At 37.0% G+C, this 15031-nt stretch overlaps 1 protein-coding gene across 4 annotated transcripts in view; it reads left to right on the forward strand.

The window, feature by feature from the left end:
- The window catches only part of LOC149551008 (uncharacterized), a 159708-nt gene that overhangs the window by 7384 nt on the left and 137293 nt on the right, over positions 1-15031 (forward strand). The window lies entirely within an intron of this gene.

Genomic DNA, 15031 nt, shown 5'->3' on the forward strand with positions numbered 1-15031 from the left:
TTCTGTACTGGATAATTTTTTAAAAAGATTCTTGTGGGTTTTTTGAGAGCTCAACTAGGTTGTCATTAGATTTTTTTGGGTGCCTTGATTTTTGTGCATCAATTTTCGAGCTAGCGGATTCAGAAACTGACAACATAATCTTTTTGAGTTTTCAAGCTCTCTTCTGGGTCATCCTTCAAATTTTTTGGGTCTTTCATTTTTGACTTGAAGAATGTGCCATTACAGATACTCACACTTTTTCATTGGAAAATGTGCCATGGCATCTTTGACAAATATTCTTCTCAAGAGCAACTCAAAATTCAATGGTCGGAATTATGGCACTTGGAAGTAGCGGATAATAGCAATTTTTGAATATCGAAATACCGATCAGATTATTCTGGGTGTTACACAACATCCGATTGCCCTGAGTACTGATCAGGATACATGGGATTTGAATAATTGGGAGGTGGTGATGCTTCTCATATTGTCCGTAGTTGATGAGTAACTCTCTCAGATTCCATCCAACAAGACAATTGTCGAGATATGGACACATCTCAAAAATCTTCATGAGACTTTTGACAAAAGCAGATCTTTCTTCTTGAAAAACACTCAGTTTTCTATTATCATGGATGAGCGAACATTGCTTCAGGCTCACTTGAATAGGATTAAGGAAATCTGTGATCAGTTGCTTGTCATTGGTCGCAAGATGGAGGAAGAGGACATTGTGGTTATCACTCTCTAGAGTTTACCGAAGTCCTATGAGCATTTCATCGAGACTCTCAACATCACATCTTCTGATGTTGATCTGAAGTTCACAGATCTCTGCACACTTTTGCTTCAACAAGATCGGTGGAAACAACAGTTCGGTAGCAGTTCCAGCTCCACCTCCACAGAGGAAGCGTTTGCTGCTAAATCCTTTTAGAAGGATAAAGGCAAGTTTCAACAGTCTTCTTAGCAGAAGTCATCTTCTCCAACTTCAGAAGGCTCTCAGAAGAAGAACATTCAATGCAACTATTGCCACAAGTTTGGTCACATGAAGGTTGAATGCTGGAAATGCTTAGTTGCCCAGTTTAAGCAATTAGGTTCACAACCCAAAGCAAACAGTGCAGAGCACAATAAGCAGATGGATCTTCCTTTTAGGCCTTCATGGCTAAAAGACCTTAAGATCATGTGAAGTCGTCTACCTAGTACATTGATTCAAGTGCCTCTCGTCATTTCACCCATTGCAGAGACTGGTTTACAGACTACCAGCCTTATTTAGATTCTATTATTTTTGGTGGCGGAGAAGATTACACCGTTGTTAGTAAAGACAACATTCAGATTCAGTCTGCTGGGAGGAATCTCATTTTCCTTGATGTGTACAACATTCTAGGAATGAAACTAAATCTACTCTCAGTTAGTCAGTTACTGCAACATTCTCCACAGTTGGATGTCACCTTCAATTCGCATTAGTGTACCATCACTGATTAGGCGACTCAGTTAATTGTTGTATTAGGTCTTGAGGATCATGGTCTTTTCCGACTTACTGATAGCATGAAGGTATCAAATTATTCTGGTTCATTAGAATAATTGAGGAATCGATAGATTGGATTAATGAACTTGAGGATTATTTTGAGCTTGAGAATATTGTAGATCCACAGAGAGTTAGGTTAGCACAAACTTAGTTGATAGATCATGCTGCCTTGTGGTGGAAAGAATTACAGAAAGATAGAGAAGATAATGATGAACCTAAGATTAGTAGATGAAAATCTATGGTTTCTAAATTGAAGGCTAAATTCATTCCTAAAGATTATGAACTTGAATTGTTTAAGAAGTTGCAGAACTTGAGACAGAAGGATATGTCGAAGAATTTTACAAGGTACAAATCAGATTTGGACATCGTGAATCTTCGAAGGAAAAGGTTGCAAGGTATGCTAATGGTTTGAGAGTTAATATTCAGGATGAATTGAGAATGTTGAAACTTGGTTCAGTTGAAGATGCTTATCAATATGCATTGAAGGAAGAAGATAAGTTAGGAAGAAAGCTAGGTAAACAATTGACAAAAGTGATTAAGGGTAAGCAAGTAATTTTTTATAAGAAATTCATGTTCAAAGGTACTTGTTTTAAATGTGGTAAAGGACATCGAGCTTTTGAATGTCTTGGTAGAAAGATTGTCAAACAAAATTTGGTAGTACAAGAATATCAGAAAGAGGAAACTCTTGATGTTGATTTGGCTTCACCTGAAGTTGAAGAATCTCTTTTGACAAGAAGGATCATGTTGGCTAAGCATGATGAGGAACCAATGCAAAGAATGAACTTATTCAGAACTGTTTGTAAATCTGGAGGTAAATGTTGCAAGGTTATTATGGATGGAGGTAGTACTGATAATCTTGTATCTAAAGAAATGGTTAGGAATCTTGGATTGTAGAGATTGCAACACCCTACTCCTTATGGTATCAGTTGGTTTCAAGATGATCATTGGGTGCCGGTTAGAGAACAATGATCATTGGCCAACCACTCCATCCTTAGCCTTGTTGCTCGTTTCACCTCCTTTCTTCACCCCAACTCCACCCCTGCCCTTACCCTCGAGCCCCTATACCACCTTCCGCTTATCTGAGTGTGGCTGCTACCTCTTCGCCCTCCACCTCAAGCAGCTTCTCCCCCCTGACTGCTTCACAGATTCCTCTCAGGCTTCGTCCTTATTTGACCTTGTGGTTGCTGGTATCTGGGAGTCTGTTGTCCTCTTTATTCCTCACTGCACCTCCCCCCCAGCCACGCTGTAACATACGAATTTTTCCCAAAGTTAAAGATAGGTGATTTTGGCCTAGGTTTAGGTCTCAAAGTATTTGCCCTATACTCTATACAGAAAATTTGTGTCCTAGAATTTATAACCATTAAATGATCACATAGAGGAAATGAGCATATATCTTCATCAAGAAAATATTATCATGATGAAGGCTACAACTAAAGATAACGTATTCCAACCCATGTATAATCATTTGAAAAGAACTGGCAATCATATTCTCAACCATTTATATTCATTTGAAAGAAACTGACAATTCTAATCTAAGCCATTTATATTTATTTGGAAGGAAACTAGAAATGAAATCTATGCTGATTTCATTAACAAGTAGATAGATGAGAATTTAGATTTCATACATGTAACTGAAATAACTATCGTTGTGTTGATCATGCCTCAGCTTTCGGAGAAGAGAAGCATTGACATAGGCTTAACCTCCCAACCTTGGACCTTATATTATCTCTACACAATCGTTAAACAAGAAAGACCCTCCCTACCCCAGGTTAGGTTTGGGGCACTATAGTGCAGCCATTCGAGCTTACCAGTGTTAGTGTCCGCTCAGCAATAGGCAAGCATGCCTCTAATCAATGTTGGCCAAGGATTTAGATGGGCAATAAATACTCAATCACCACACTCGACTTGACAATAGAGTATAATTTGGACAATCATGAGCTGACTTGATTTTTAATAACCTTTTTAAATAAAATGTTCATGTATGGAAGTTTTGATCATATTGTTTTCTTTTCCTTTGTAGGAATCCCCTCCTCTCCACCCACTAATCTTGGCTTTAGTAGCCTTGGGTGAGTCCTTGGAGACTATCACATAATACTGAGATCTGTATCACATGGTTTCTTTGAGTAAAATCCATAGCTAGTATACAACGAATACTAGCATGTTTATCAGTCAGTCATAATTCACAATCAGATTTTGTATCAAAATTCTCATAAAGAAAATAATCGAGTATAGGAAAAAGAAATGCATGAGGTCCCTATGGTTATTGGACCTGCATATTGAGCTTGGGATTCAGAAACATATTTAATACCATGCTCATGATGTGCTTCTAATGCAATCGAAACATACTATACTAGCAATGATGCCAAATGGAAAATTTAGAATGGAGTGAATTCCATAACTTGTGAAATATTTTAGTGGTTGATAGCAGTCGGCCCAACAAGATATGACCACTGTGAGGTGGGAGTTGACAGCCCAAGATGCTGTGAAATGGGAAAAGAAGAAATGGAAAAGAAGTGGAAGGAAAATAGCAATGTCAAACTGGTTTGAAGTCACGCGCAATAGTAATACAGAATACCATCTTTCTTCATCCATAATTGTGGAGTCTTATAGCTCTCCGACTTGGCACCATGATATCGGTTTTAAAAGATGGACGCCAACTTTAGATGGACGCATCTTAACAAGAGGAATTATAAAGTTTATAAAAAAAAAAGATTGAGATTGTCTTCGCGTACACTTATCTTGGGGTCAAGTTCTTTGGTCCCTGCTTCAGCATGAGACTTGCCCACCTGCCCCGAGTGGCCAAGGGGATGGGCTTCTTCACCCTTCTGGATAAATAGTGCTTTCGACATCACTTTCAGGACACTAAGTCCAAGTTATCCCTCTTGGACTCTTTGGTCGAACCTGTAGTTTTATATGACTCAGTGATTTGGGGCCCTTCTCTTCTAGATTCGGATTGAGCCTCAATTGAGCAAGTTCAGACCCTTCTCTTCTGTTGGATTATCCGATGTCACCGATACACTCCACATAGTATTGTTCTGGTCGAGTTCGGGGCTCACCATTTTTGGCTTAGTGCCATCTTTGATTTGATCTGGTTAATTCACCAACTTAGAGGCTTTGTGGACTTCGTGGATAGCCGCTACAGATACTCCTACCTTGCTTGTTGCTCCTCAGTGGATACTGCTAGCTTCGTGGGGGCATCCAGGGCTCGCTGTTGGTATACCCAAATCACTACCTTACTGAGCTCGATTGGGATTGACATTGATCGTCGTCCGCCTTACCAATTCTCTTTGGATGCTCCCCCCCATCTCCTCCCCTTATAGCAGGAGTTGAATGGGCACGTCAGACTTGACATTTATAGACAGTACATCTCCATGACCTAGATTAACCCTCCAGGGGGTTTGTGCCAGCAGATGGCCTTCTACTCTGAGCACTTCCTGGAGACCCGTGACGGGATTATTGTGCATCCCTTCTACTTGTGCCAATGCTAGTGTCACGCCCTCTACATTTCTCTAGGGTCGTTTAGAGTCGGTTCTCATCGGCTTCGATGCCAAACAGATCATCACCTGACTAGAGAGGATTGGATTTGCTGCCTTTGCACTTTATCCAAGATAGAGATTGAGATCCATTTCATCTTTAGGTGCTCCATCTACTACGAGATCAGAGGTAGGTTCCACTACTTATTTAGAGACTGCAGATCTGTCTTGACCTTTTTCAATTATTTCGACTAGCGGTGTTTAGCTCTTTACCTCCGAGAGACCTTCCAGCTCTGGGACCACACTTTGCAGCTCATGTTTTCTCAAAGGCATGCCTCAAATTAGCTCATCATGAAATAACCCCGACCAGTTATTGCTTCATCAAAAATCTTAAAACTTCAAGGTTAGACATTTGGTCAAACGATTTGAAAGCAAGCTTTTGAAACCACTGAAATATCCTGAATTAAATTTGATATGAAACTAAGAAATTTGGGTGCGACTAAATGAGCAATTTGGGTGATATTGGTATTAATATCTATTTCTGCTATACATAGAAAATTATGAAATCACTGCAAATGATGTGGTTTGCACATGTTCTTCATTTACCCATATAATCTTATTATTTTATTAACAAAACATGAAATAACTGTTTGGAACCTGGACTGTGTTGAGTGCCAAAAGAAATGGTAGATATGAATCCACTATATCCTGTTCCTGCCGTGGAGTACATACTGGTGAATAGCCCGCTATGAGGAAATGTGCAGACCCGCAAAGAAACCTTCTTGAACATCCGTTGAAAATAATTCCGACTGAGGTCGAAACCTGGATTGGAATGCGGGAGCAGATGAGAGTCGACGTTTAATATTGGTGATAATTTCGTCCTCGACAGGGATGTCAACAAGAAATCTGAAGACCTTAATGTAATCGACACCTGTTAATCCATTCGGTGCAAATGCGTTTCGTCCTTCATAGTCGAACATCATATGTACGTGTTCCTTCGGGTTTTCAAAGATAATATTCGTCTTCAATTCCGAATCCTTGCGGCTACGAATATGCCAATTCTGGCGATTGCAATCTGAGACTGGACCCGTGTTTGACATGCGTTAATCCTCATCTTCATTTCGCTCAATCACCTCCGTTTTCTTTTACCCACGTTGATGGTAGATGATGCGATATGTTTACTTGAGGACAAAATCGCCTTAGTCACTAGATAGCTCACGTTATTAACCAAAATAGATATCGCCGACCCAGGGTGGAAGACATAACAACTCGCAATTGAGATGGCCGCCTGACAGGTCTGTGCGATCTAATATTCGGCTAGCCCTTGAGAAATGTCAGTCGCCCCCCCGATACATGGATACTGAGTGCGTCTACAATAATTATTGTAAATCGACCATTTTATATGCTTTGAATGCGGCAGATTCTGGTATGTTGACTGAAGCTCGTCTACCAAATCCTTCAATGACAGGTCATCCTAGCCTGACCTGAAATTCGCATGTCAAATAAATCGATGCCTATAATGTCTTCTGCAAATTGCACTTTCTTGTCCTGTTGTTCTGGATTGAATCCCTGACTTGAGGTTAACTCCCTCCGAATTCTTTCCAACTCAGCAATAATTCGTGAAACGATGTCAATCTCTTTCCCTGCTGATCCTTAAATGAATAGTGATGCAAAAACCATTAAGTTGGCCTTAAGCCGCAAGTAATAGCCCTGATGAAATGACTGAATGTCACCTCCAATCTGCAATAATTCAGATGATATTTCACACCCTCAAAATTGCGTACCGATTGAGAGTTATCGTTCTCAATGGCTAGTTGTGACAATTACAGAAACCCTAGGTTCCACAATGCACCTGTGATGGAATCACAATCTGAAAACAAAGAGAGATAAACAACTGCCTGCCCCTCCATGGAGCCCCGAGGGGGGGGCCTATTTATTCTTTTCTCTCCAGCTTCTCCAGAGACTTCTAGAACATTTCTGATTTTATCTCTTAAGTGACTTTATTAAATATTTTTATAATCCAAGTCACTTTATTAAATTAATTAAATATAAAGTTACCTTTTAATATTTATTTATTTGATAACTTTATAAATAATTAACTTAATATCACTTATTTATTTAATTAAAATGATTAATTAGTCGTCCTCATAAAATATTCATTATTTTAGACAACCAAGTTAATCAAATTAATTAATCAGACTGCCTTCGAAAATTTGGGACATGACACATCACCTCCTGTTTTCTGCCCATGTCCCCTTCTAGGGGCATGAAGCGATTGCCTACTACACTTGCCTCTGGGCACATCAGATCGGTTAGGCATCATCGCGGTATCCTCAGACTATGACACCCTATCTCATCTCAGAGACGAGCCCAAACCCTTGTTTGTCCTGGGCCTTATCCTTCGGTGCTGGATTTCTTTTTACCGAGAAAGGATAGCTGGTCCTTCTTTATATGTGAGATTGTCTAATTGATGATTAACCAATTGCAATAATCTTTAACCAATAACCATAGAAGTGTTATCTTTAGATCAATTGAATCTAACTGAAGCTACAACATTAACATTATGCACATTCAACACAAAGACAAGAGAATGTAAAAAGATAGGTAAATTTTATGGACAATTAAAGAGAAATAATAAAATATAAAGAAGTTAAACAAAGATCAAATAAAATGAAAAATAATCTCACCTCTTTCATCTATTAGATGCTTCCCAAGGAGTAGGAATGAAGTTCAAACACTTGATGCAGTTTCACAAATCAATCCTCATATTCCCTCTTGCTCAACTAATCTTTTACTCAATTACATATTTTTACACCAAATGAGCCATAAGTCCTGATAGAAGTCAGTTTAAAATGCCTATTAAGGGCTACAAATCTTAAATTTTCATTAAATTTGCAAAAACACCCACTTGGCCATCACTTTTCTGGCCACGTTTGTAGATGGTTTGATGCCATTTTCTTTGGTTTTCCCTAGGTTGAAACTTGGCCCACCTATGGAAAAGACCTTATTTGGACCCATAGGTGGACAGGCTTTGTACCAAATATAACTTGGGTGATTGAAGTTTCGTAGGTGTTTAAAGTTTTATAGGAGGAAGGTGGAGTTTAAAAGAAACTTTATTTCGTAAAATTGACAAGTTTTTCTTTGTTATTATATGATCTTAATACATCTTTTTATTTGGTTTTGTGGGGCAGATTGGAGAAAGGAAAGAAAATGGAATGTTTCAAGATCAAGACTTCAAGCTCACGACTTTCAAATGAGGAGAAAATTAGATCTACATGAGAGGCAAAGCTTGAATATCAAAGGAAGTGAGAAGTTCCAGTCAGGTTTATAGTTACAAGATCCAATCATTGAAGTGCAAATCCAAACCAAGCCCAACTACATGAATTCTATATTATCACAAATGCAATCGAGTTCAATCAAGTATACAAGTATAAATCTAGGTCAAGGCCATGAGGAAATTTCCTAAGGATGGAGAGGGTCTCAGTTGTCAAAAGTTACCTTCTAATAATTGAGCAAGAAATATTTGTAGTTTTAAAGATCATTCCACATGCCAAATCTCCAAGCCCATGTTCTTAAATAGATCTACAAGACAAGGATGATGAGGTGGCATTGAGTTGTGTTTTCCAATGAGAAAATTTGAGATTCACATTCAATAAAATCATGCAAGTGTCCAATTTTCTCATTGGTTGTAAAATCATTGTATTTTTCTTATTGTCCCATGGATTGGTGCCTTCATGCAATTGGGCAACCCTAATTAGGGTTTGTGTGAAGAAATCCCAACCCTTGGTCTTCATTCGATCTTGGCTCTTCATTGTATCTAAACAATTATAAAAGGCCAAGGCCTTATCATTTGTAAAGGGTTTGAAGGTTTGGAAGTTAGATTCAAGAGATTACGAGACTAGAGAGAAGGTAGACAACTGCAGGTAGAGTAGGCTAGATAAGAGGGAGACTTGATCAAATTGTTTCTATGATGCTTTTGAACTAATGGATAATTCTTGTTGCTTTGAGGTGTTGCATGGTTGATATCCATTGAATGAATAGCATAAGTTCCCTATGTTTTACTAGCAAATCACATTATTTTATTAAGCGAGTATCCATAATTGAAGGGAACTTTGAAGCCATCTCATGATATTACCTTGCAAGGCTAGCATGAGAAATGACCTTATGAGAGGCTTGAGTAGTTGATGTTGCATCCTGGAACATTAAGTGTTTGATTCTGCATATTGTAGTGGAATAAAACTCACATCAACATGAACCCCCCATCTTTTTATTTGTTGGGACTTTATTGTTTCATTGACTTAGTAGCTCAAGCTTCGGTCTCCTACATATCTCTTGCTTTATTGAGAGGCACGTTCCTCTTGTTTTATTGAGGTGATAAATTTGACTAAGTCTTGAGTCAAGATTAGTTCCCCGCGATTCAAGGTTTCAATTTTTGAAGTGTTGCCTGATTAAGAACTATAAAATGAGATGGATTGCAGAGTTGAAAGTCTTCCCAATGGTGAGCCTTTAGGTTTTTCTTGGGTAGGTATGTTTTTCCGTTTGAGGAATATTGATAGAAGTGGCAAAAGGGGTGCTTAGAATCTAAGGAACATCTTTGGAGAGCATACATAGAATGGAAGGGGCATGATGGAAAATGGTCAAATCTAGAAATGTCGAGCAAAATGGAGTAATTTGTTTTTTGAAAAAGACAGGTAAGGGTGTATATAGTGGCAATGTAGGAATACTAAAAATAATGAAGTGTTTGAGACTTTTAGGCCAAGCTCTCTATGTGTCCCAAAGCACAAAATCGCCTATACTAGAGGAATTTCTCCCAAACTATGAGCACACTCAAAGGCATAACCTTCACATGCTTACAGAAATTGTTCACATGATGGAACGATGCCCTCATGATTTGATACATATCTATGAGCATTGTTTTTTCATGGGCTAATAATGACGCTTAGGACAAAGTTGACGCTAGGTGCAGTGTCTATGGTCGCAAAAACACAAGGGCTAAGGAATATGGTGCAGACTAGAATAGAGTCATTGAAGCTCTACTGTGCTCATGAATGTTTCTATGCTGTTAGTTGATTCTTCTAAGGCATAATATCTATCTCAAATCCAAGAAACCTCCACGTAGCTAGGGAAATCCATTTCAAATAATTGAAGTGTTAGGAAATTTTTGTCACCCACCTATACTTGTGAGCACAAAATAATGCTCAATGTTTGAGAAGTTGTCAAGACTAGTAGCACAGATGCATAAATTCTAGGGATGAAGTCTTTGAATGCCAAATTTCCTCTTTACAATAATGTTGCACCCATGTATGTTGGTATCACAAAGCCCTAGAACTTGTATCAAAGCACGAACATTCTCCATGGAGTATAAAATGTGCTTGGTCCACTAATCCTGTGCTCCAAGGGAATTCCCTTTGAAACAATAGAAATATGTAACTAGGGTTAGGATGCACTTCAAGTGCCAATATTGATGTACATGAAATGTCTTTTGAAGACCAATGTCCAACATGGCTCAAAAATGCTCTGAATGCAACTTAGAGGATCTCGAGGAATGATTTTGAGCGGTAAATTTCCTTCATGGAAACTTGTGTTCACATGAAAATATGTGTTTTAAAACAATAAAATTCTTTGTCACAACCAATATGTGCACAGGAAGCAATTTCTAGTGTATGAAGAAAGAGTTTGGAAGGTTTTCTAGATTTAGAGGTCCCTCACCTATGCCCTCTTGAACACCGAAAAATGTAAGAGGCTGAGAAATGTTTAAATTTGGTCAAAAATTCTAATGTGTGCTCTGAGCATTGGTTGTGGAATCTCGTTCGAGTCCAGTAATCTACCAAAGATGAGAAAACATACCTTGAGTACGATTTTAACGATGCCAAGGAACTTTGTAAGTTGCAAAGTTATGCAAGAGATGCTAAAAGCCAAATCCATGCCTAGGGCAGATTTCACCTTGATCATGGAATCTTGCGTAGGGATAAAAACATGCTTCCCCTTCCAAAATGCGCTTAGGGCACAAAATGGCCTTTCTTAGGGGGATGAAATAAAAAAGAAATTTCATAAGGAGTTCCAAAATGTGCTCATAGTAAAAGAAAATTAAAGTCTTAAAATTCCAGGACCAAAGTATATTTTTCAAAAGACTTCTAAGTGCTTTCATATGCATGTAGGAGGGATATTTTTTAACAGGATTTTTCTTAAAAATGTTGAGATCCTTCTAAGTTTGTTGAAGGTAATGGGATATTTCCAAAGTGCGCTCAAGGAAAGATTAATAGAAGTTAATAAAATTTGCCAAGTATTGAATGACCAAGGAATATTTTGGAGATGTAATTATAAGTGTCAAATCCCTCTCGAACACACAATCGACGACCATTGAATAAATTACAAAGGTGATTAAAATTTATTTAGATGTTAGAACATAAGAAATGTGCTCAAGTTGCAATTTAATTCGCAATAGGAAACATTGAAAACTCATTGAGGAATCACAAAGAATAGATTTTGGAATTGTTCAAATGTGGAAAATCAGAAGAACATGAAAATTGCAATAATGGATTTTAAAGTTCATTTCCAAGTTGAGGTAGAGAATGAATTGTTTTTTTGGGACCATTTTCGAAATTAATTAAATTGAATTTTATGTCTAATATTTTATTGTCATTATTTTGTTTCTGTAAACATTGGTTTTTGTTGGATTTCTAGGTCACTGCAAGTGTAATAACACTGGCATTGTATTTGGTATGTGTGTTCCAAATGGCAGCGACCTCTTATTTATAATGAGAAAAGGATAAGAAGAGACATGTCCCTTCATGAGACATGTCTATTCGTTAATTTGATAAAAAATAATCATAGCTATTATATATATACATTATATTATATTAATTTCTCTAATGGAATAAACTTATATTTCAAATGTAATTATATCTCATATATAATTATATATAGTCATATTAGTTTTGTCCAACTGAAGCTACCAAACATCAACACTCCCTCTTAGCTAGGGAGGATAAACACTAGACATATATTACACCATTGACAATCTTTAGAAATAACACATTAAGGAAATCTTTGATCAAAAGATTTTCACTATTTTGATATCATGAGTATTGTATTTTAGAATATCAGCATATGATATTCACCAAATACTCTGAGTAATGGTCTCCAGGATATCAACACTTGATATTCACCATGTACTCAATAAGGTAATGGTCTGCAGAACATCAACATATGATATTCACCATTTTGATATCACCATTGAGTATCGGTCTCCAGAATATCAACATAAGATATTCATTAGATACTCTTTGAGTAGTGGCCTCTAGAATGAGATGCAAGATATTCACCAAGTATTGTGAGTAATGGCCTCCAAAACATCAAGTCCGATAATATTCACCATGTATGTAATGGCCTCTAGAACATCAATTTGCATAACATTCACTGTATACTCAAAAAATGTTTATAAGGTATGTGCACATGCAATTTCATAATGCTTACCATATAAACATCCACCATGCAAGGCATAATCTATCATGATCTGCATAGATATCGTAAGATATCCATCATAATAGAAAATTAAGTTATTGTAAGATAGTCACCTTTCAATAACTTTTGCAAATACAAGTGACATGATTTGGAAGTCATCACTTCCACATGATGTACATAGGGGTAGACCCATTAAAATCACATAGTCGTGAGGTATATTCGTGAATCACAATCCTATTGACTACTACAATTTATTGATCAATGGAGAATCCATCTCAACATGGTTTACTCCCTTTTAATAAATACGACCAAGATCATTGAAGGTTGACAGAACCATATCTTCTATCTACTCCCTCTCTTTCAAGGTTGCCTCTAATGAAATGTCAGGCTCCCTCTGAATCTCAATCTCCTTCTTCTTGCAATAACATATTCGGAGGAAAAGTTCAAGGCAAATAACTCTTATAGTAATTATGGAAATACCCATAAGAGATAGATAATAGATAATTCTTCATAAGATATTTTGAATAATAGAAATAAGATAACATAATACTTCATGATTATATTCATTTGCATTATCTTTAACTCCATTGTTAAATAAAATTATAAGTAAATATGATCTGAAACAATATTTTAATTATCTATTTCATGAGTCTTATATAATTTTAAAACAATATATTAATCATTATTTCTTACAAATTATATGGAAGATTATATATATAATCTTCCATCTATCGATATAAAAAATTTAGATAATATATCTCCTTATAATGTGAATAAAACTTTGAATACTATATCACATTACTTACCTCAATTCAATCGTGCAAGTACCACCTTAGTATCGCTAAGGGATTTCTCGCCAACAAGTGGCAAGCACTTATGTGCCTTCCCTTTTATCTTATGATGAATGCCAATTAAGCATTTGCAAATTCCTTCCAATATGAATGAATTGTATATTACTCATTCTTGATTTTGCTATCTTTATTGTGTAGGTATTTTCTGCCCTGAATCCTTATGTGAGGCCACGTCACCTTCAAGAATCCATCTTGCTGAGTTCAAATCAGCATACGAATAAACAAAAATTCTATAGTTTCTATATACTCTCTTGTTTGTCTCATCTCTAATCAGAAAGATAAAAATGTCATAGTATTGGTAAATTATTCAATCTTCATGTTTTCATAATCATGATGATAACAAGTGTGATATTCCTCGACGAAGCCAACATAAATCTACATTTTCTCCACATTATTTGGACCAATAAACGGCATATAGTTGCAATCAATGCCATATCTCTTGAATTTCTACGATATGAAAAGGTCCAATTTTGGCTTTTCAGCCACCTATTATCCAGACATGTAAGGTTCTGATTTATTCCACAAAATTCGAGCCTATTTCAGTGTTTGTTTTTTACCAGGGATTATCGGGAATTGACAATGGCATTGCTTGTACGGCTTCTCTAGGTGGGTTTCGTTGGAGGTGTTCTATGTTAATTTGACGGGGCCAATCATGCTTGTTGCAGACCTTAATGGTTCATATGTCTCACATCACCCGATGAGATGCCAAGTATTCTTCTTGACATTTACTGCTCCTACTGCCCGGTCTTTTCCACATAGATATTTAATTCTGCTTCGCTTCAATCAATGGCCTTGTAACACTGGAGCTCTGAGATATTACCCCACATCGTAATGATGATATTGCATCCTTGGTGATTCAACATCACTCGTCGAGCCAACAATGGCGCCTGTTCTGCGACATTCCCCGAGTGCCCCCCTGTAGACATCAGACAGAACATGGGTCAGATCTGCACAATATATCCAGATTGGCAATGTCTAACAGCTGGAGCCATAGATACAGTTTCAATGACATCTAAGCTTGAAATTCCAATGCATGTAGACATTACAAACAATGATCCACTATTGGAATGTGATCAGAAATTGCTTGCCAAAAAAAAAGTGACATAGACCCTCCCCTCACTGAGCATTTGCAGAAATTGGCTCGATATCACAATTAAGCACCGATTCTGCTACATCTAGCCCACATGCAGTGTTGTAGAGATTTTGAGTCAGCAATCAGAAATTGCCCCACATAGCTTGCTGATTCCAATGACATCGTTGGTCTACAATCCGAGCTCATTTCTTCTCTTCCATACATTTGCAATCCTGCTCTGATACCATGTTGGATTTCCAGGATCACTGCAAATGTAATAACATTGCCAATGTATTTGGTATGTGTGTTCCAAATGGCAGCAACCTCTTATTTATAATGAGAAATGGATAAGAAGAGACACGTCCCTTCATGGGACCTGTCTATTCATTAATTTGATAAAAAATAATCATAGTTATCATAGTTATTATATATATATATATTGATTTCTCTCATATGATAAACTTATATCTCAAATGTAATTATATCTCATATATAATTTTATATAGCCATATTAGTACAATCTGACTGAAGCTACCAGACATCAACAGTTTTGGTGCTTTAAAAACTGAGTTTTCCCTCAAAACGTTTTCTTAAGGTATATTGTTGTCTCTGTCTTGTGTAGTTATATTTTTTTTGTTGTTATATCATAATGCTTTTCGAATTCAAATCAGTGATACAT

This window comes from Cupressus sempervirens, chromosome 6 (genome assembly GCF_028749045.1).
Source record: "Cupressus sempervirens isolate cs-2001-9-10 chromosome 6, ASM2874904v1, whole genome shotgun sequence".
NCBI lineage: Eukaryota > Viridiplantae > Streptophyta > Pinopsida > Cupressales > Cupressaceae > Cupressus > Cupressus sempervirens.